This window comes from Anabrus simplex, chromosome 4, assembly GCF_040414725.1.
Source record: "Anabrus simplex isolate iqAnaSimp1 chromosome 4, ASM4041472v1, whole genome shotgun sequence".
In the NCBI taxonomy this organism is placed as follows: Eukaryota; Metazoa; Arthropoda; class Insecta; order Orthoptera; family Tettigoniidae; genus Anabrus; species Anabrus simplex.
Genome location: NC_090268.1, coordinates 114,666,655 through 114,687,801, shown reverse-complemented (window position 1 = coordinate 114,687,801; position 21,147 = coordinate 114,666,655). Strand labels below are relative to the sequence as shown.

The window sequence follows — 21,147 nt, the reverse complement described above, 5'->3', positions numbered from 1 at the left end:
CAATGATTAATTTTTTGGTGTTAAAAGTCAGGGACACAAAACTGTGTTAATGCATGGTATTAAAGTAGGTTTAAACCTCTTGCTAATACAGATCATTACCTCCCGCCCATGGGATGCCTTCATACTAGTTAAAGAAGACCTATCACATCTGAAAATTGAATACGTTTCGAGTCCGAGTTCCACATCACTAATTTCATCATTTAAGTTTGTTTTGGTTAATACCCTCCTCTGCGAACCATGTGACCTTGCCGCGGTGGGGAGGCTTGCGTGTCCCAATGATGCAGATAGCCGAGCCGCAGGTGCAACCATATCGGATGGGTATCTGTTGAGAGACCAGACTAATGAATGGTTCATCGAAAGGGAGGTAGCAGCCTTTCGGTAGTTACAAGGGTGGCAGTCTAGATGATTGACTGATACGGCCTTGTAATAATACTCAACATGGCTTAGCTGTGTTGATACTGCTACACGGCTGAAAGCAACGGGAAACTACCTCCCGAGGACATGCAGCTCTCTCTGTATGAAAGATGTACTGATGATGGCTTCCTCCCGGGTAAAATATTCCGGAGGTAAACTAGTCCCCCATTCGGATCTCCGGGTGGGGACTACACAAGAGGGGGCGATCATCAGGAAGATGGATACTGACATTCTGCGAGTCGGAGCGTGGAATGTTAGAAGTTTGAATCGTTGTGGTAGGTTAGAGAATCTGAAAAGGGAGATGGATAGGCTAAAGTTAGATGTAGTTGGTATAAGTGAAGTACGTTGGCAGGAAGAACAGGATTTTTGGTCGGGCGACTACCGAATTATCAACACGAAATCAAACAGGGGTAATGCAGGAGTTGGTTTAATAATGAATAAGAAAATAGGGCAGCGGATAAGCTACTACGACCAGCATAGTGAAAGAATTATTGTCGCCAAGATAGACACCAAACCAATGCCCACCACAATAGTGCAGGCCTATATGCCTACTAGTTCAGCGGACGATGAAGAAATTGAAAGAATATATGAGGAGATAGAAGATTTAATACAATATGTCAAAGGTGACGAGAATCTAATTGTGATGGGAGACTGGAACGCAGTAGTAGGCCAAGGAAGAGAAGGTAGCACAGTAGGAGAATTTGGATTGGGACAAAGGAACGAAAGAGGAAGTCGGCTGGTTGAATTCTGCACTGACCATAATTTAGTCCTCGCCAATACTTGGTTCAAACACCACAAACGACGGCTGTATACGTGGACGAGACCTGGAGACACTGGAAGGTATCAAATAGACTTCATTATGATTAGGCAGAGATTCAGAAACCAGGTGTTGGATTGCAAAACTTTCCCAGGAGCAGATGTGGACTCTGACCACAACTTGTTGGTCATGAAATGCCATCTGAAGTTGAAGAAATTGAAGAAAGGAAAGAATGCAAAAAGATGGGATCTAGACAAGTTGAAAGAAAAGAGTGTGATGGATCGTTTCAAGGAACATGTTGCACAAGGACAAAATGAAAAGGCCGAAGGAAACACAGTAGAGGAAGAGTGGAGAGTCATGAAAAGTGAAGTCAGTAGGGCTGCTGAAGAAATGTTAGGAAGGAAGAAAAGATCAACTAAGAATCAGTGGATAACTCACGAGATACTAGACCTGATTGATGAACGACGAAAATACAAGAATGCTAGAAATGAAGAGGGTAGAAAAGAATACAGGCGATTAAAAAATGAAGTGGATAGAAAGTGCAAGGTAGCTAAGGAAGAATGGCTGAAGGAGAAGTGCAAGGATGTCGAAGGCTGTATAGTCTTGGGAAAGGTAGATGCTGCATACAGGAAAATCAAGGAAACCTTTGGAGAAAGGAAATCTAGGTGCATGAATATTAAGAGCTCGGATGGAAAGCCACTTCTAGGGAAAGAAGACAAAGCAGAAAGATGGCAGGAGCATATCCAACAGTTGTATCAAGGTAACGATGTAGATTATTTCGTTCTGGAACATGAAGAGGCTATTGATGCTGATGAAATGGGAGACCCAATTTTGAGGTAAGAGTTTGACAGAGCTGTGAGTGACCTAAATAGGAACAAGGCACCTGGAATTGATGATATTCCCTCTGAATTACTAACTGCCTTAGGAGAAACCAGCATGGTAACGTTATTTCATTTAGTGTGCAAGATGTATGAGACAGAAGAAGTCCCATCCGATTTTCGGAAGAATGTTGTTATACCTATTCCCAAGAAAGCCGGTGCTGACAGGTGTGAAAACTACCACACTATTAGTTTAGTATCTCATGCCTGCAAAATTTTAACACGTATTATTTACAGAAGAATGGAAAAACAAGTTGAAGCTGAGGTGGGGGAAGATCAATTTGGCTTCAGAAGAAATGTAGGAACACGTGAAGCAATCCTGACTTTACGTCTGATCTTAGAGGATCGAATCAAGAAGGACAAGCCCACGTACATGGCATTCGTAGATCTAGAAAAGGCATTCGATAATGTTGATTGGACCAGGCTATTTATGATTCTGAAGATGATTGGGATCAGATACCGAGAACGAAGAATTATCTACAACCTGTATAAAAATCAGTCTGCAGTGATAAGAATCGAGGGCTTTGAAAAAGAAGCAGCAATCCAGAAAGGAGTGAGGCAAGGCTGCAGTTTGTCCCCTCTCCTTTTCAATGTTTACATAGAACAGGCAGTAAAGGAAATCAAAGAGAAATTTGGAAAGGGAATCACAGTCCAAGGAGAGGAAATCAAAACCTTGAGATTTGCCAATGATATTGTTATTTTATCTGAGACTGCAGAAGATCTCGAGAAGTTGCTGAATGGTATGGATGAAATCTTAGGTAAGGAGTACAAGATGAAAATAAATAAGTCCAAAACAAAAGTAATGGAGTGCAGTCGAACGAAGGCAGGAGATGTAGGAAATATTAGATTAGGAAACGAAGTCTTAAAGGAAGTAGATGAATATTGTTACTTGGGTAGTAAAATAACCAACGATGGCAGAAGTAAGGAGGACATAAAATGCAGACTAGCACAAGCAAGGAAGAGCTTTCTTAAGAAAAGAAATTTGCCCACTTCAAACATTGATATCGGAATTAGAAAGATGTTTTTGAAGACTTTTGCGTGGAGCGTGGCATTGTATGGAAGTGAAGCATGGACGATAACTAGCTCAGAAAGAAAGAGAATAGAAGCTTTTGAAATGTGGTGTTACAGAAGAATGCTGAAGGTGAGATGGATAGATCGAATCACGAATGAAGAGATACTGAATCGAATTGGTGAGAGGAGATCGATTTGGCTAAATTTGACGAGAAGAAGAGATAGAATGATAGGACACATCTTAAGACACCCAGGACTTGTTCAGTTGGTTTTTGAAGGAAGTGTAGGTGGCAAGAACGGTAGGGGTAGACCAAGGTATGAATATGACAAACAGATTAGAGCAGATGTAGGATGCAATAGTTACATAGAAATGAAAAGGTTAGCACAGGATAGGGTGGCACTGAGAGCTGCATCAAACCAGTCTATGGACTGATGACTCAAACAACAACATTGGTTAATACCATGAAGTCATAGTCAGCTAAACATAAAGAAATTTTAAGTTCAGTTCGTTTGCTTCGAAGTCCTTTTACATTTTGATAGTATCCTCTAAAGTGTTCAACTAACCTTTATATTGATGTCTTTGGTGCTTTCTTAGTATTGTGTATCTGACCTCTGTGAAATGATTCCCTATCTACATTTTGTATTATATTCCTGATGTAAGTTATACTTTCTAAATCATTTTCTGTATCACTTAAGTTTTTGCCAGTAGGATTAGCATCCCCCCTCATTTTCTTAATTAGTTTCCCGAGAGCATTCTCTACTATATATTCTATTGAGAAGTTTACTAAACTTAGAGGTTCCTTTTCTATTAAGGTGTAGCCCATCTTTCCTAAAATCACTACCTCTAAGCCAACTATTAGCATCGACAAAAAGGGTATCTCCATTACGGCATAACCAGTCAAGGGTGGAGTTTACAGCATCTATATAGCGATAATCAACACCATGCCGATATAAAACGCCACCGAAACAAAGCTTTGCCGCTGGAAACCTTCTTTTTATCGCAGTAATAAGCCTATCAGTTTCGGCCATTATGTCACTAGGTGTTGAGAAATTATGAAGGTCATTTGTGCCAATATGAACTATCAGGGCTTCAGAATTTTTTTATTACTGTCACTGTTTACATGTTCTGTAAGTTGACCCACTCGTATGCCTGGATAGCAGTACGCAATTCCCTCTTCAACTTCAGGTCCAACATTTCTTATCATCGAGCCCCCCACTATTACCGTACGGGCTTGTTTATCTACTGGTGGCCGACAGGATTTTTTTTTTTGTCTTTTCGACACTGCAGCTGAGTCATGTTCTATGTTTGCCTCATGACCATTAGATTCTAACACTTGAAAACTGTTTTGTGTCATTAAATTATTATTTACAGAATCTTTAAATGCAACATGTTTCCAGTTAGGCCTAACATTCTTCGACTTAACCTCTTGAAAATCATTTTCGTATTGTCTCGGCATTTCAACATTATTTTGTTTAAAGTTCTTCAATTCCAGCAGAGCATTTTCTAGATCCGTTGATAACATTTTAATTATTTCATCTTTGGATGAGAGTTCAAGTTCTAGATCTCTTATTCTAAACCTCAAATGCGAGGAGTCCAAAGTGAGGTTATCGGAACCGAGATCGTCTACCGGATCTGATACTTCGCTACCAAACGTATTCTTAAATATGCACTCATAAGAAGCATTAAGACTATGAAGACTAGCATTATTGCGCTTCATACACATATTATTACCGACCATTTCACCACCTGGGAGAAAAAACTAAATCACTGATTACCGCCATGTTCACACTTCGTTTTATAGAAATGAAAAGGTTAGCACAGGACAGGGTGGCATGGAGAGCTGTATCAAACCAGTCTATGGACTGATGACTCAAAAACAACAACAACAAGTGAATTGTGTAACAACGTACATAAATTAGGCCTACCGTACATACGCGTAGTGGTTTGCAGGACATTCAGTTATGGTGAGGAAGAAAGCTAGACAGTTTATAGATGATGAAAAATGAAAGTTTATTGAGAAAAAGAGTGGATATTAATCCACACATGCAACGTGTGCAAATCGCCCAGATGTTAGACTTTCCTAAACTTTGAACATAATTACAAGCGACGTGTATAGTTTGCGTTTCTAAGAACATTTTTCCTTGCTGTTTTACTGTGTTGGTGTTTCTTTATTTATTTCATTAATTAGAATTGTAAACGCTTCTTTCTTTTCATCATAATTATTTCGACATTCAAACCTAAAGATAAAAATTTCATTGTTCCGTATTGAAATTATTGATGTTAAAAATTAAATAACTGGAAAGGAGGTTCAACCTATTCAATACTCAAAAGAAAGAAACGTAGCAATCACATTTCTATTTAAATGGGACCGGTTTCGACCTTAGTCTAGGTCATTCATCAGCCATAAAAAACATGTAAAATGTTTATGAATGTTGGAGGTCAGATTCACACTCTGTTAGGCACAAAGACAAGACACCACATTCTGTCCTGCACAAAGTCACAACACTACCAATCAACATGCGAAGATCAAAAAGGCTTGAATTCGCAGACGAACAGATCTGTAGTAGAAAGCCGCCAGCTCCCGGTGACCAGCGCGGCACACTCAAGGTCACGCGCTGCGGCCAAACACCAAAGTAGAGTGGAGAACGTTTCGAAGGTCCAGAACCTGTCACGGCTGCGGGAAGCCAAGTACGTATATAAAAATATACGACGCCAATTAGTACAACCGAATGAGCACCCGTACTCCAGTTAAGAACTTTTATATACGTACTTGGCTTCCCGCAGCCGTGACAGGTTCTGAACCTTCGAAACGTTCTCCACTCTACTTTGGTGTTTGGCCGCAGCGCGTGACCTTGAGTGTGCCGCGCTGGTCACCGGGAGCTGGCGGCTTTCTACTACAGATCTGTTCGTCTGCGAATTCAAGCCTTTTTGATCTTCGCATGTTGATTGGTAGTGTTGTGACTTTGTGCAGGACAGAATGTGGTGTCGTGTCTTTGTGCCTAACCGAGTGTGAATCTGACCTCCAACATTCATAAACATTTTACATGTTTTTTATGGCTGATGATGACCTAGACTAAGGTCGAAACCGGTCCCATTTAAATAGAAATGTGATTGCTACGTTTCTTTCTTTTGAGTATTGAATAGGTTGAACCTCCTTTCCAGTTATTTAATTTTTAACATTCAAACCTAACCTTAAATTTAATAGCGAAATTTCCTTTAATTTTTTAGCATGTTCCTTGTTTATGACTATTTCTGGTCCCCACAAAAACATCCTAACCAGTTTTGGCTATATTAGATTAGTGTACGTCTGTAATATTTTGCTTTTCCTTACAACACTCAATTAGTGCCATGAAGTGGGATAAAACCAATCAATTTCAAAAAAAAAAAAAAATTATTCTGAATGTTTTGAAAATTCATTTTTAAAATGTTCAATCTTTTATCTATTCAACTATGTATGTTGGAAATATCCATCTTAAAATTAAGAAATTTTGAATTTCAATTGGTAAAACCAATTAGTCATATATTATGTCTGACTAACAATTTTACTCTCTTTATTTCTAAATCTGATTAGTAGTTATGTTGATCCTAATATTCCTCTTTGGCACTAATTAAGAAATAAATTTTGAGATTTTCTATTTTATACATCCTTCCTAGGAGAAGAATATTTTCTCTCTTCTTTTATATTCAACATGACATTGCTTACAAATCTGTTACAATTTTAGTTTAGACATCTGAAATGGCACAACTAAGTTATTACAATTACAACCAACAAACTAACATTATATAACTGAACACTTAACCCTAGAACGGTAGTGCTAACCTCCGCGGCGAACACATGTTACACATCAGCTTTCCACAATTCTCCCTTTTATTCTACCTCCACTTACGTGTGGCAGTGCCTAGAGCAATGTTTAGCTTCTTTCCTGCTACCCGAGAGAGTGGACGGAAAGTTGAGGTAAGTATTTTTTAAGATCAATTTCTAAAATCGGCGGTCCATAACCCGTTAGAGGAGAGATCCTCACTTGGACTATGTGTAAGTAGGGTAGCATCCTGCTTCATGAATTCACCAAACTCAGAACATTTTAAGGGAGTAACGGAGTCCCACTCCCATTTTACAGGTGAGAGACTCCTTGGAAACAACTTGGCGAACGAAATGGAATTCAATGGGGAGCTATCAATATTAATGGGGCATATGGAAGAAAGAAAGTAGAACTGGCTGAGTCAGCAAAGAGGATGCATCTAGATGTACTTGGAGTAAGTGATATTCGGGTAAGGGGAGATAACGAGGAAGAGATAGGAGATTATGAAGTGTACTTGACGGGTGTTAGAAAGGGAAGGGCAGAGCCTGGGGTAGGGCTGTTTATCAGGAATACTATTGCATGCAACATAGTTTCTGTTAGGCACGTAAATGAGCGAATGATGTGGATAGATTTAGCAGTTGGAGGAATGAGGATGAGAATTGTCTCAGTGTATTCACCATGTGAGGGTGCAGAAGAGGACGAAGTTGATAAGTTTTATGAAGCATTAAGTGACATCGTGGTCACAGTCAACAGCAACGATAAAGTAGTGCTAATGGGCGATTTCAATACGAGAGTTGGAAATAGAACTGAAGGATACGAAAGGGTGATTGGTAAATGTGGGGAAGATATGGAAGCTAATGGGAATGGGAAGCGTTTGCTGGACTTCTGTGCTAGTATGTGCTTAGCAGTTATGAATACATTCCTCAAGCACAAGGTTATTCACCGCTACACATGGGAGGCTCAGGGTACCAGATCCATAATAGACTATATCTTAACCGACTTCGAATTCAGGAAATCTGTTAGGAATGTACAAGTTTTGCGGGGATTTTTCGATGATACAGACCACTATCTGATCTGTAGTGAACTAAGTATCTCTAGGCCTAGGGTAGAGAAAGTGAAATCTGTCTGCAAACGAATAAGGGTAGAAAATCTCCAGGACAAGGAAATTAGACAGAAGTACATGGATATGATCAGTGAGAAGTTTCAAACAGTGGACAGGAAGCAGTTTCAGGATATAGAAAGAGAATGGGTGGCATACAGGGGTGCTGTAGTAGAAACAGCACGGGAATGCCTAGGAACAACTGTGTGTAAAGATGGGAAAAGGCGAACATCCTGGTGGAATGATGAATTGAGAGCAGCTTGAAAAAGTAAAAAGAAGGCTTATCAGAAATGGCTCCAAACAAGGGCCGAAGCAGACAGGGATTTTTACGCAGATGAACGAAACAGAGCGAAACAAATAGTAGTTGAATCCAAAAAGAAGACGTGGGAAGATTTTGGTAATAACCTGGAAAGGCTAGGTCAAGCAGCAGGGAAACCTTTCTGGACAGTAATAAAGAACCTTAGGAAGGGAGGGAAAAAGGAAACGAACAGTGTTTTGAGTAATTCAGGTGAACTCACAATAGATCCCAGGGAATCTCTTGAGAGGTGGAGGGAATATTTTGAACATCTTCTCAATGTAAAAGGAGATCTTCCTGGTGGTGTTGCGAACAGCCAAGCTCATGGGGAGGAGGAAAATGATGATGGTGAAATTATGCTTGAGGAAATGGAAAGGATGGTAAATAAACTCCATTGTCATAGAGCAGTAGGATAGATGACATCAGACCTGAGATGGTGAAGTATAGTGGTAAGGCAGGGATGAAATGGCTTCATAGAGTAGTAAAATTAGCATGGAGTGTTGGTAAGGTACCTTCAGATTGGACAAAAGCAGTAATTGCACTTATCTATAAGCAAGGGAACAGGAAGGATTGCAACAACTATTGAGGTATCTCATTGATTAGTATATCAGGCAAAGTATTCACTGGCATCTTGGAACGGAGGGTGTGATCAGTCGTTGAAGGAAAGTTGGATGAAAACCAGTGTTGTTTCAGACCACAGAGGGGCTGAAAGGATCAGATTTTCAGTATGTGCTAGGTAATTGTGTTTATGTTTCATAGATCTAGAGAAAGCGTATGACAGGGTACCGACGGAAATGATGTTCACCATACAGGGGGACTATGGAATTAAAGGTAGATTATTAAAATCAATCAAAGGCATTTATGTTGACAATTGGGCTTCAGTGAGAATTGATGGTAGAATGAATTCTTGGTTCAGGGTACTTACAGAAGTTAGACTAGGCTGTAATCTTTCACCTCTGCAGTTCGTAGTTTACATGGATCATCAGTTGAAAGCTATAAAATGGCAGGGAGCGATTCAGTTAGGTGGAAATGTAGCAAGTAGCCTAGCCTATGCTGACAACTTGGTCTTAATAGCAGATTGTGCTGAAAGCCTGCAGTCTAATATCTTGCAACTTGAAAATACTGTAGGTGCAATGAGTATGGTATGAAAATTAGCCTTTCGAAGACTAAATTGATTACATAAAATCAGCTTCATGGTCCGTATCGCACTTCAATAGATTCACAATTAAGTATTTATTTTCCACCTAGTCGATACAATGATTGCTTAAGGCAATTTTTAATGGTCAAAAGTGGTACATGTTTCGTATATTATCAACATCTTCAGCCACATAACACTGTTTAGATGAAAAATGTATAAAATTGACAAAGTAATGCTTTAGAGGAAGTGTCCTTAAAATTAACATAAGATTGGCTTATGTTTCATAGATCTAGAGAAAGCGTATGACAGGGTACCGACGGAAATGATGTTAATTTTAAGGACACTTCCTCTAAAGCATTACTTTGTCAACTTTATACATTTTTCATCTAAACAGTGTTATGTGGCTGAAGATGTTGATAATATACGAAACATGTACCACTTTTGACCATTAAAAATTGCCTTAAGCAATCATTGTATCGACTAGGTGGAAAATAAATACTTAATTGTGACTAAATTGATGTCAGTAGGTAAGAAATTCAACAGAACTGAATGTCAGATTGGTGATACAAAGCTAGAACAGGTCGATAATTTCAAGTATTTAGGTTGTGTGTTCTCCCTGTATTGTAATATAGTAAGTGAGATTGAATCAAGGTGTAGTAAAGCTAATGCAGTGAGCTCGCAGTTGCGATCAGCAGTATTCTGTAAGAAGAAAGTCAGCTCCCAGACGAAACTATCTTTACATCAGTCTGTTTTTAGACCAACTTTGCTTTACGGGAGCGAAAGCTGGGTGGACTCAGGATTTCTTATTCATAAGTTAGAAGTAACAGACATGAAAGTAGCGAGAATGATTTCTGGTACAAACAGGTGGGAACAATGGCAGGAGGGTACTCGGAATGAGGAGATAAAGGCTAAATTAGGAATGAAATCGATGGATGAAGCTGTACGCATAAACCGACTTAGGTGGTGGGTCACGTGAGGAGAATGGAGGAGGATAGGTTACCTAGGAAAATAATGGAGTCTGTTATGGAGGGTAGTAAGAGAAGTAGAGGGAGACTAAGACAACGATGGTTAGACTCAATTTCTAACAATTTAAAGATAAGAGGTATGGAACTGGTTGACTTCATGATAGAACAAGATATAGCCATACTTGGACTGTGCGAGACCAAGAAGAGGGGTACAGGGGAGATCCCTCTGAGAGAAGGATACAGGCTGTATTACAGCGGAGGACCTGAAGCAAAAAATGGAGTGGCCATCATACTTAGAAGAGAAATCCAAGAATATCTGGAATATACAAAGTACGTCAGCGATAGGATGATGATGATAAGACTCCAGTTTGAAAATGGCGTGAAAGATCTATTTCAGTTGTATGCCCCACAAACTGGTTGCATAGATGAACATCTAGAGGACTTCTTAGAGGAAGTGGAGAGACAGATAGAAGATAAGGAAGTACTATTGATGGGAGATCTAAATGCACAAGTTGGAATGGAAAGACAAGGAAAGGAAGATGTTGTAGGGCTCTTTGGATATGGAAATGTAAATCCAGAAGGCGAGTTGTTGGTGGATTTTTGCATGAGGAATCAAATGATTGTTGGAAACACCTGGTTTAGGAAGAAGAACAGTCAGAAGATTACAAGGTATGGCTGGGGAGACAGACGAACAAAGACCATGATTGATTATATAATCATAGAGAAAGAACACCGGAAGAACCTTGTAGATGTAACAGCCATGCCTGAAGAAGCCTTTGGTGGAGATCATAGAGTTGTGATAGGAAAATTGAAAGTTGGAAAGATTGAAAAACCCCAATTAAGAAGAGAGAAAAGAATTAAAGTATGGAAGTTAAAGGAGAAAAGCATACAAGAAGAATTTCAAAGGGAAATAATACCCTTGGTACCCAGGACAGAGGTGGGGAATGTTGAAGAGGTATGGAAAAGATTTAGGGAAGCACTGGTTGGATGTGCAGAAAAGGTGTGTGGTAGAACATCAGGAAATGTGAAAGACAAAGAAACACACTGGTGGAATGATAGGGTAAAGATTAAAGTGAAGGAAAAGAAAATGGCATGGAAAGCATGGAAAACATCTAAGACTGAAGAAAGTAGAAGACAATATGTGGAGGCAAAGAATTTGGCCAAGAAAGTAGTGGAGAAAGAAAAGAGGAAAAGCTGGGCCTTATTCACACAGAAATTGAGAGATGATACGCAGGGCAGCAAGAAATTACTGTATGGCATCTTAAGAAACAAAAAGAGAGATCAAGTAAACACCAGATTTGTGAAGGATAAAGGTGGCATAATTTTAACAAAGCCAGAAGAAATAAGAAATAGATGGAGAGAGTATTTTCAGAAGCTGCTGAACATAAGAACGGATGACAGGAAAGGCAATTAGTTGACGAAGAAATGGATAAAGAAATTACAATGAATGAAATTGAAATGGCAGTAAGAAAGATGAAGAATGGAAAAACTGCTGGAATAGATGAAATTTCCGTGGAGATGATAAAGGCAGCTGGAGCTGTAGGCCTGCAGTGGACATATCGGGTTCTCAGGAATGTCTGGGAGAATAAGGAAGTCCCCGAGGATTGGCAAAAACGAATAATCATCCCAATTTTCAAGAAAGGTGATAAGAAAGTTTTGAAGAACTACAGGGGAATTACTCTAATATCCCATGTTGCTAAGATAATGGAAAGGATACTGGAAAGTAGAATAAGGTTGAGGGTTGAGAAGCAGATACAGGAAAATCAGTTTGGTTTCAGAAGTGGAAGGTCAACAATAGAGCCCATTTTCATTATGAGACAACTAATGGAAAAGCATTGGGAGTACGGGAATGATATGGTGATGGCATTCATTGATATTGAAAAGGCATATGACAGTGTCCCTAGGACGAAAGTTTGGGACAGTCTGGTGCAAAAAGGAATTGGACAGGGATTAATAAAAATGATCATGGCATTGTATAAGGAATGTTGTAGTTGCGTGCAAACACAAGTTGGCAGGACAAGTTGGTTCAAAATAACTAGTGGGCTGAGACAGGGAAGTGTTTTATCACCAATCCTGTTTACAATAGTAATGGATGACATCATGAGAACAGCAAAAGCAGCATATGGAGGAAGAGAAATGAACATGACGTTATTTGCAGATATTGTGATTTGGGGAGAGGACGACAGGAAGGTTCAAGAACAGTTGAATGTGGTGAATGGGAAGATCGAAGAATGTGGATTGAAAATAAGTGTAGAAAAGAGTAAAACTCTTGTTATGACTAGAGGGGAGAAAGAAGGGAAAGGTCAGATTAGACTTGCAGACAAGTCCCTGGAAGTAGTGGAAACGTTTAAATACCTGGGGAGTGAATTAATGGAGAATGCTCGACTGGATGCTGAGATTAGTAAAAGGATTCAAGCTGGAAGTTGTTTCTATCATAGTGTTAGAAATATGTTATGGGACAAAGATGTGCCAATGGAAGCAAAGGATACTATGTTCAAGATGTATTACGTACCCATAACAACTTACGGAGCAGAAACTTGGACAATGACAAAGAAGGATGAGAGTCGAATACAGGCAGCCGAAATGAAATTCTTGAGGAGTATGATACAGAAGAGTAGAAGAGACAAAATAAGGAATGAGAAAATCCGGGAAGAAATTGGAGTGGAAAAAATGAATGATAGAATAGAGAAAAGCCGACTAAGATGGTTTGGGCACATAAAGCGAATGAGCGACGAAAGAATGCCAAAAAAGATGATGGAAATGCAAATCCAAGGAAGGAGAGGCCGTGGACGACCACGATTGAGATGGAAGGATACTATCCAACGCAGCATTATAGAAAGAAACCTGGACTGGGACACAGTGTTGGAGGAGGAGTGGTGGAAAGACCGAAGAAAGTGGAGAGGAACCATATTTGCCCCTACCCGGCTACAGCTGGATAAAGGGAAATGATGATGATGATGAGGTATGGAACTAAATGAGGCCACAGCACTAGCTGCAAATAGAGGATGGTGGCGACGTTTAATAATTTCACAGAGGCTTGCAGACTGAACGCTGAAAGGCATACCAGTCTTTAATGATAATGTATGTTCTAAAATCGTAGTCGTCGCCGATACGAAGTGCTACATATAAACATTTACTATTTCTTTCATCTCCAAGACGAACTGCTACTAATGATCACTGTATAGTTTACATTTAATTACATAACGTACAATATTTCACTTAGTAGTTTTTGGAAATATATAGTACACCGGGACTCTATATTGTTTAGGTTTTTCATATATTTTACAAAAGAAAATATTTTTAAAATCCTCCTATCAATACAATTCAAGTCATCTGTTAGATGAAACAAAGTCTATACATGTTTCAGCCTAATCTCAAGGCCATCTTCAGTAGTGAAACGATTGTTACATAATATACAAACAAATTAAAAAACGTAATGATGTGAAGTGACAGTGATCATGATAAGTGAGTTAAAAACACATTGAGGTGCAAAGTCCTCTCGTCTAATAGATCTTGCTGGCTGTTAAATAAAACATTATGCTGAGGAGTGTAGTGAGACCGTCAATACTACGAGACTTGAGACCGACAAGGTCATCTCCATTCGAGACGACAACTTTTAGTTACAAATGTTACACGTTTTATTCGTAGTATTGACGGTCTCACTACACTCCTCAGCATAATGTTTTATTTAACAGCCAGCAAGATCTATTAGACGAGAGGACTTTGCACCTCAATGTGTTTTTAACTCACTTATCATGATCACTGTCGCTTCACATCATTACGTTTTTTAATTTGTTTGTATATTATGTAACAATCGTTTTACTACTGAAGATGGCCTTGAGATTAGGCTGAAACATGTATAGACTTTGTTTCATCTAACAGATGACTTGAATTGTATTGATAGGAGGATTTTAAAAATATTTTCTTTTGTAAAGTGATAACCGTCAATACGGAATGAGATTCATAACTTGCAATTTTTCATATATGGTCGACAGTCTGAAATGGTGATCTCACGGAAGAAGAAATCCAGAATATTCTCGTTGAACGTTGTGATGACGGAAGGAGAAATCGACATGTTGAAGAAGATGACTATTTTGAAGAAGATTACAGTGACCTAGATCCGGACTTTGTACCCGATGGGCGGTAGTTTGATACAGAGGAAGATGAAAATGAAATGGTGTAAGGGGGCTGTCACACAGGCTCGATCGAACGACTGCGATCAACCGACTAAGAAAACAAACCTACAGAGGGCAGTGGCACCAGTCACACAGCATCGATCGTCAGCGATCAACTACGAGCGATGAAGATCGACTGGTTTGTAAAAACAAACGTGTCCGTTTTTCAGTCGCAGTCGTTCGATAATGGCGGATGCAACATAGTCATCTGTTGATGAAATTGAAACATTAATTTGCTTAGTGTATGAAAACAAAGTGGTGTATAATCCTAGACTCCCTGGATATAGTAATAGGGAGACCGTGAATTTTGTATGGCATTCTATAGCGTGAAGAATTGGCACAAAAACTGGTAAGTAATTATTAGATTTATTACGATTATCGTATGAATAGTGTTATCTTAGATTATTTATTGATAAAATATATTATACGGAATAGATTGGTAAAAAGAGTTACACTAGGAGAAGTAGTAATTATCATTCTTGTAACTTAATTGAAGAAATGTTTGGAAAACATAAGCAGTGCTTTCCTAACCTCCATCTCGTACCTAATGAAATGAATAGGCCTACCATTGTTTGCTTTAATGACAAATAAGTGTAGGCCTATGTCATAAGTAGGCCTACTACATGTATATTTTCTTTGTCACAATATCCTGATTCATTTTTTCAGGAAAAAGTTGTGCCAAAACATGGCAAATTCTGAGGGCTGGATATCGAACTTGGAGAGATAACATCCTCCCTCTCCTCCCAGGTTCTGCTGTACAGAAAACATAAAATGGGTCTACTTCAATGCCCTCAACTTTCTGGAACTCTTCATTGCTGGAAGAAGGTACAATTCTGTAATATTTATTTTTAAAAGTAGGCCTACACTACAGACCAGTGTTCTAGTTGTGAAAGAGTGAGGGGAAGATTCAGTCTGTAGGCCATAAGTTCCACCCATCTGTTCATTAATTTATCAGATATAACTGAAAGTAATATAATATAATCTAACCTAACAATCATCTTACTAAAATAATTATTGAAAGTAACAATTTCTTAAACAGAAGGCTTGTGTCCAGAGTAAAATGTAGCTCCAATTTAGAAGAATTGCATTAATATGTTGTTCATTTTTTCAGTTCTATAACAAACACATCTATGGATGTGGCACCTGGTGTATGAGAGCCTTTTCACCAAGCTGAAATAGAGGAGGAGGAAGCAGAAATAATTTGTGTTGGAGGGGTCTAACTCCTACAGTTCAGAAATTACTGAAGGGACTTCAACTTCCAGTCCAGTGGCTTCTGCTTCTACAAACAGCTCTGCCAGCAGTTGAAAATAAAAGAAACAGAAATGTGAAAGTGACAGTGATGTGTTAAGTGAATATTTAGAAAAGATACTGAAAACTGAAAAGAAAATGTAATCAATGTTATTTTTAGTGTCTTCATGATGACATGGAAAGAATGAGTGTACTAGGTCGAAGGGTTTTCAAAGTTAAAATTCAGGAACTGTTGTATACAGTGTTAGACCAAGAAAGAATCTAATAAAATTTATGTTCTTGAGAAATGTTCTACTTTTTAAATTAAATCAGTTTTTGTTACACTTATCTATCAATATTTATTGGAATCCTCAGTGAGTTATGTGTATTAGCACCTGATGGGAAAGAACCCTAACTCCAATTTTTATTAATTAATAGCATTATTACAACATCTTAGTTTGTATATTTTATGTGGTAGAACATGTATGGTTTACAAGGAAAGGAGTATTTTGAAATACATGTAGTAGGTCCTTTCTGTGTGTATATAGTAAGCAGTTGTACAGCACAGGTGGTCTGAAACCAGACCAGCATATTGATAGTTCTGTCCAAGAGCTGACTTCCTTCTTACGGTATACTGTTGATCGCAACTGCAAACTCATTGCACTAGGTTTGTACAACACAGGTGGTCTGAAACCAGACCAGTGTAAAGACATGAGTAGTTTTGTCCAGGAGCTGACTGCCTTCTTACGGTATACTGTTGATCACAACCGCAAGCTCATTGCATTGGGTTTACTGCATCTATATTCAATGTTGCTTACTATACTGCCATCCTGGGAGAATACACATCCTAAATACCTATTTAAAATTAATTATCTACCTGTTCCAGTTTTGTATTCTCAACCTGACATTCAATTCTATTTTAGGTGTCTTCCCTACTGCCATCACTTTAGTCTTGAAATGACTAATTTTCATGTCATATTCATTGCATCCTTTTTGAAGTTGCAAGATATTAGATTGCACAGTTTCAATAGACCAAGTTGTTTGCATAGGACAAAATTCTTACTACAGTTATACCTGACAGCTTCCCTCCCTGCCACCTTATACCTTTGTAACTTGGGTAGCCTTTATCTCCTCATTCCAAGTACTGTCATATGAATATATTTTTTATAAATACCTGTCTGCACCAGCAATCACTACTTTCATGTCTGTTACCGTACTTATAATTTATTAATAACATGTAGGCCTACAGAGGGCATCAAGGTAGACTGATTATTTTATTTCTTGTGCTGTAGATCCATATAAACAATGAAAAACAAAGATGAAAAGTTCATTTGTAACTATTTTGACAGGTGTTTCTACCAAAGTTTTGTAGATTTTAATCTACAACATAAAAAACTGGATTTTGTGTGATGTGATATTAAGAGGATATGATGGCAGAACATGTACATTATTTATAAAAAATATATTCATATGACAGTTACATGCTTGTAATAAAAGGTTGAGTAGATTAATTACCCTGTAAGTCAATCCAAGATCTTACAAGATCCATACACCCTACTCTGTCAAACATTAATTTATATAATCGGTATTTACAAACAGTTTTGACAGGCAATGTAAGATATAGCAAAATTAAATCATTTACCACCTGAGCAACAGGCCTAAATAACATTTTACTGTAGATGGCAATAGTATTTAGTTGTTAGAAAGGCATACTCTTCACTTCTAAAAATAGAAGGCAAGGTGCTTGTTATCAGCACCTATTATTGTTTGCAGTGTTTGGTTCTCATTTTTGGTGAAATTGAAGGCAAAGTTTTCATTTTCCTTGAACTGATTCATAAGGAAAGTATTTCAGGATGGATAGATAGGCTTGGTCGTGTTCATATCAGTAAAGAAGTTACATATGAACAACACACAGAAAGGCAAAATCAACATTGAGGTAAGAAAGAGAGTCCTACCAGACCTTTGCAGAAAAAGATGTTACTCTGTACCAAGGAGTTTACCAGTAACTTGGATGGAAGTGCAGGATTTATATTAATTGGTTTATTATTGCCAAGTGATCAATTAGATCAGCTTGCCAGTGCAAAGTTTGGGGAGACAGTACTTTATGCTCAGTGATGAGGGTAATAAACAAGACCTTGTGTGTAATTTGCATGTAGTTGTGACAAGTATCAGTCTATTACACTGCCAACGTACTTATTAGAACAATATTCCAGAAGCTTTTCCAATAGTTATTAAGCTAGTGGACAGAGCACTAGCCTCACCTGAACTCCTCAAGAAATGTACACATATGTGAATACACAGAACCCTAAAGAGACAACCTTTCTTCACAGCGATTTGGTAAAATTAGCTGCTTTTGAAGCTGCTGTAGTCTTCAATGATATAAATTAAGACAGGATTGTCATTCTTGCAAAGTTTGGATATGGACCCTGGATTCTTTGCACAAAACACAGTAGGCCTACAGAAATTCAGCAACATGCTTGTCATGAAAACAATATGATACTATTCTGAACATGGCACAATAACAAAGAGGAGAGGCGACAAGAGATTTGCAGAGGATCATGAGGGAGAGAAACAGTGTAAGGAACTCCATTGCTTTTATCATTTTCACAATATTCAGAGCATATGTGCATTTTTCTTTCTTTCAAAATTATCAGGATTGTAATGAAACTTGACACACTATTTCTACATTAGGTAATGTAAATTTTGACTGGAAGCATTTCTTGATATGTCTATTATTTTGGTAGGTGAGATCTCACCAAGTGGTTTGAAAAAAAAAAAAAAAAAAAAAAAAAAAAAAGCTGTTAACCTCCATCTAATAAACACCTCAAAATATCATTTGAAAAGACAGTAATTATGCCCCAAGATCCAGCATCATTAAAACAAATAAGCATAAATGGTATTAGTCTTATATTTGAAGTACAATGAGCCACTGTTGTGAGGCTTTTGTTGGAATTTTCACCCTGTCAAGAATTCTGGCTGTAGTGTTCTATGAATGGCATCACATATAATAGGAACAAATCCACTGATGTATTGTGAGCAATCCTAAATCTGTATGAGTCACCAATGTCCAGAAACCTATAGGCCTAAATAAATATATTTCCACTGTTGATTGTAGCACCTTCAAATTATGAATTCAAATTGATGTACATAACAGTTTTCAGTCCTTTTTATCAATACTTTATTAGAATCCTGTAGAATGCAAAGAAATGTACCTGCCACTAATCTTTTATTTGATATATTTTACCACGGACATACAGTAGTTGTTTCGGAGGTGAACATCACTTCTAACGTTAAACCTAAAAAAATCGTTGTGAATATTGAATTTAACGATAGTGTCAGCCTTTCCTCAGAACTTATACTTTTCCTGTAATTTGTTTGCATGATGTTTATTATTGACTTCATTTTTTCCTCTAATTCCTTATACCGTAATTATTGATGGGCATTCGGTACTAGTTCCTGAATTTTTCTTAGTCATTCCACAACGAAGGCACACTTTGGTGGAATCTCCATGGCTCTTTACCTTGTCCACTGCGATCGTCTGGTTCTTTCCTTTCTCCTAATATATTCATAGGTTAGAATCATATTTCCACCCGAATTATCGCTTTCATAACACATTCTTTTTCTCTCGTGAATATGAATACATCTGTAGCCTGTACGGTACTGGGCGGGAGTATCAGCTGTTTCCGTGCAGTCGATCCATCTCGATCGATGAGCAGTGTGACAAGGTAAATAAATTTAGTCGTTAGTACTCGATGTCAGTTGGTCGCTCTTGATCGTTCGATGCCCTGTGTGACAGCGGGCTAAGGCTTTTGGTGCCAGGAGTGTCAGAGGACAAGTTCTACTTGCCAGATGCAGGTCTTTTGTTTTGACACCCGTAGGCGACCTGTAGTCGTGGTGAGGATGAAATGACAATGAAAACAACACATTCACCCAGCCCCTGTGCCAGCGGAATTAACCAATTATAGTTAAGATTCCCAAACTTGCTGGGAATCGAACTCGGGACCCCTGTGACCAAAGTCCAGCACGCTAACCATTTAGCCATGGAGCTGTACATAGAGGAAGATGAAGATAATATCATTATGACCAACATTAGAATTGAATAGTGTGTCATGTACCATCATTCATTGTCTATTATAAAATGTTTCGTGTAAATGTTATATTGCTACTCCGTTCCTACTCGTATATGTCACTAAATCTTAAATTTACTTGTAATTATAATTTAGTCATATTAAATGAAAAATAAAACATATAATTGATATTACTATTACAATAATAACTTAAACAATTACTTAAACCCTCTTAAATAGACAATGAAAAATAACAATGCATAAAAAGTAGCAAAAGTGTACATGTTGTCGCCCCGACGAAGCGCTACTGATATCAACATTGTGAGTAGTGCTACCGTTCTAGAGTTAATTTTAAAGGATCACCTTTTGTGACTTGAAAACAACCAAAAACCACACCTTATGCCCCTCCCTTTCAACTCCTTCACAATTTGATCCCCTGTTACACATTTCAATACACTCCACATGCTACATCTCTTTTTCCAATGTTAAAACCGGTTGTCTTCCGATGGTGAATTTATATCCCTTTAAGGTGTCATTCAGTGTTGTGTATGGCACAGCATTTTTTCTGAAACCGTTGGAATTCCTAACTTTTAAGTCTTTGCATCCTGGACTGCACTTCCCAGGTATAGTGGATTGTAGATCTTCTTTCCTCCAGGACCCGCATCTCTTTCTTGTAATGTGGTAGCATGATCAGTTTCTATCCTACAAAATGAAATGCTTACATTTTCACTCTTTTATCTCTCAAAAGGGGGTCTGGGTTAGCAACCAACAGCCCTCTAGTATCCCCTGGAGTCCTGCTAAAAGTAAGGTTACGACCACATGCCATGACAATTTGAAACTGCACGGTTTTCTTATTTCTACCTTGGTGTCAACCTTGAGGGCACGCATGATGCGAGCTCTATCAGAGACAACAGAAAAGTGTCGTCATGACAACTGATCCACGCCCATCAATAGCAATACAGAAAATGGCTGCAAATTTCACACTTACACATCCACTGTTTTTATTCATCTATACTTTATAAGTAAGAATACTTCTAGGGTTGGGTTGGTGTGTCCCTGGCAAGCATAAAGAAAGGACCTCTCCTTTACACTACTTCAGGTATTGTTTCACGTCATTTTTACATGCTTTTTCACCCGTGAAGTGTCAACGGAAGTATAATCAGAACGGTTAAAGTACGGTGAACTACACACAAATTAGCAACAGAGTTCCTGGTGTTACAAAAGTGTGGGATTAATGTAATTTATGATTATATTTAGGTAAAAATAGTTTAAAGTCCATTAATACTGGTAATATGGATTGAAAGTTTTTTTTTCTGATTA

General features: G+C 38.3%; 1 protein-coding gene and 1 long non-coding RNA gene across 2 annotated transcripts in view; one reads left to right on the top strand and one right to left on the bottom strand.

Annotated features, from left to right (window-relative positions):
* The window catches only part of LOC136871673 (solute carrier family 35 member F5), a 138,634-nt gene that overhangs the window by 58,877 nt on the left and 58,610 nt on the right, over positions 1–21,147 (bottom strand). The window lies entirely within an intron of this gene.
* LOC137500408 (uncharacterized) lies at positions 14,558–16,108 on the top strand. Its single transcript, XR_011018031.1, has 3 exons — positions 14,558–14,882; positions 15,200–15,358; positions 15,645–16,108. It is a non-coding gene; the product is annotated as an uncharacterized lncRNA (long non-coding RNA).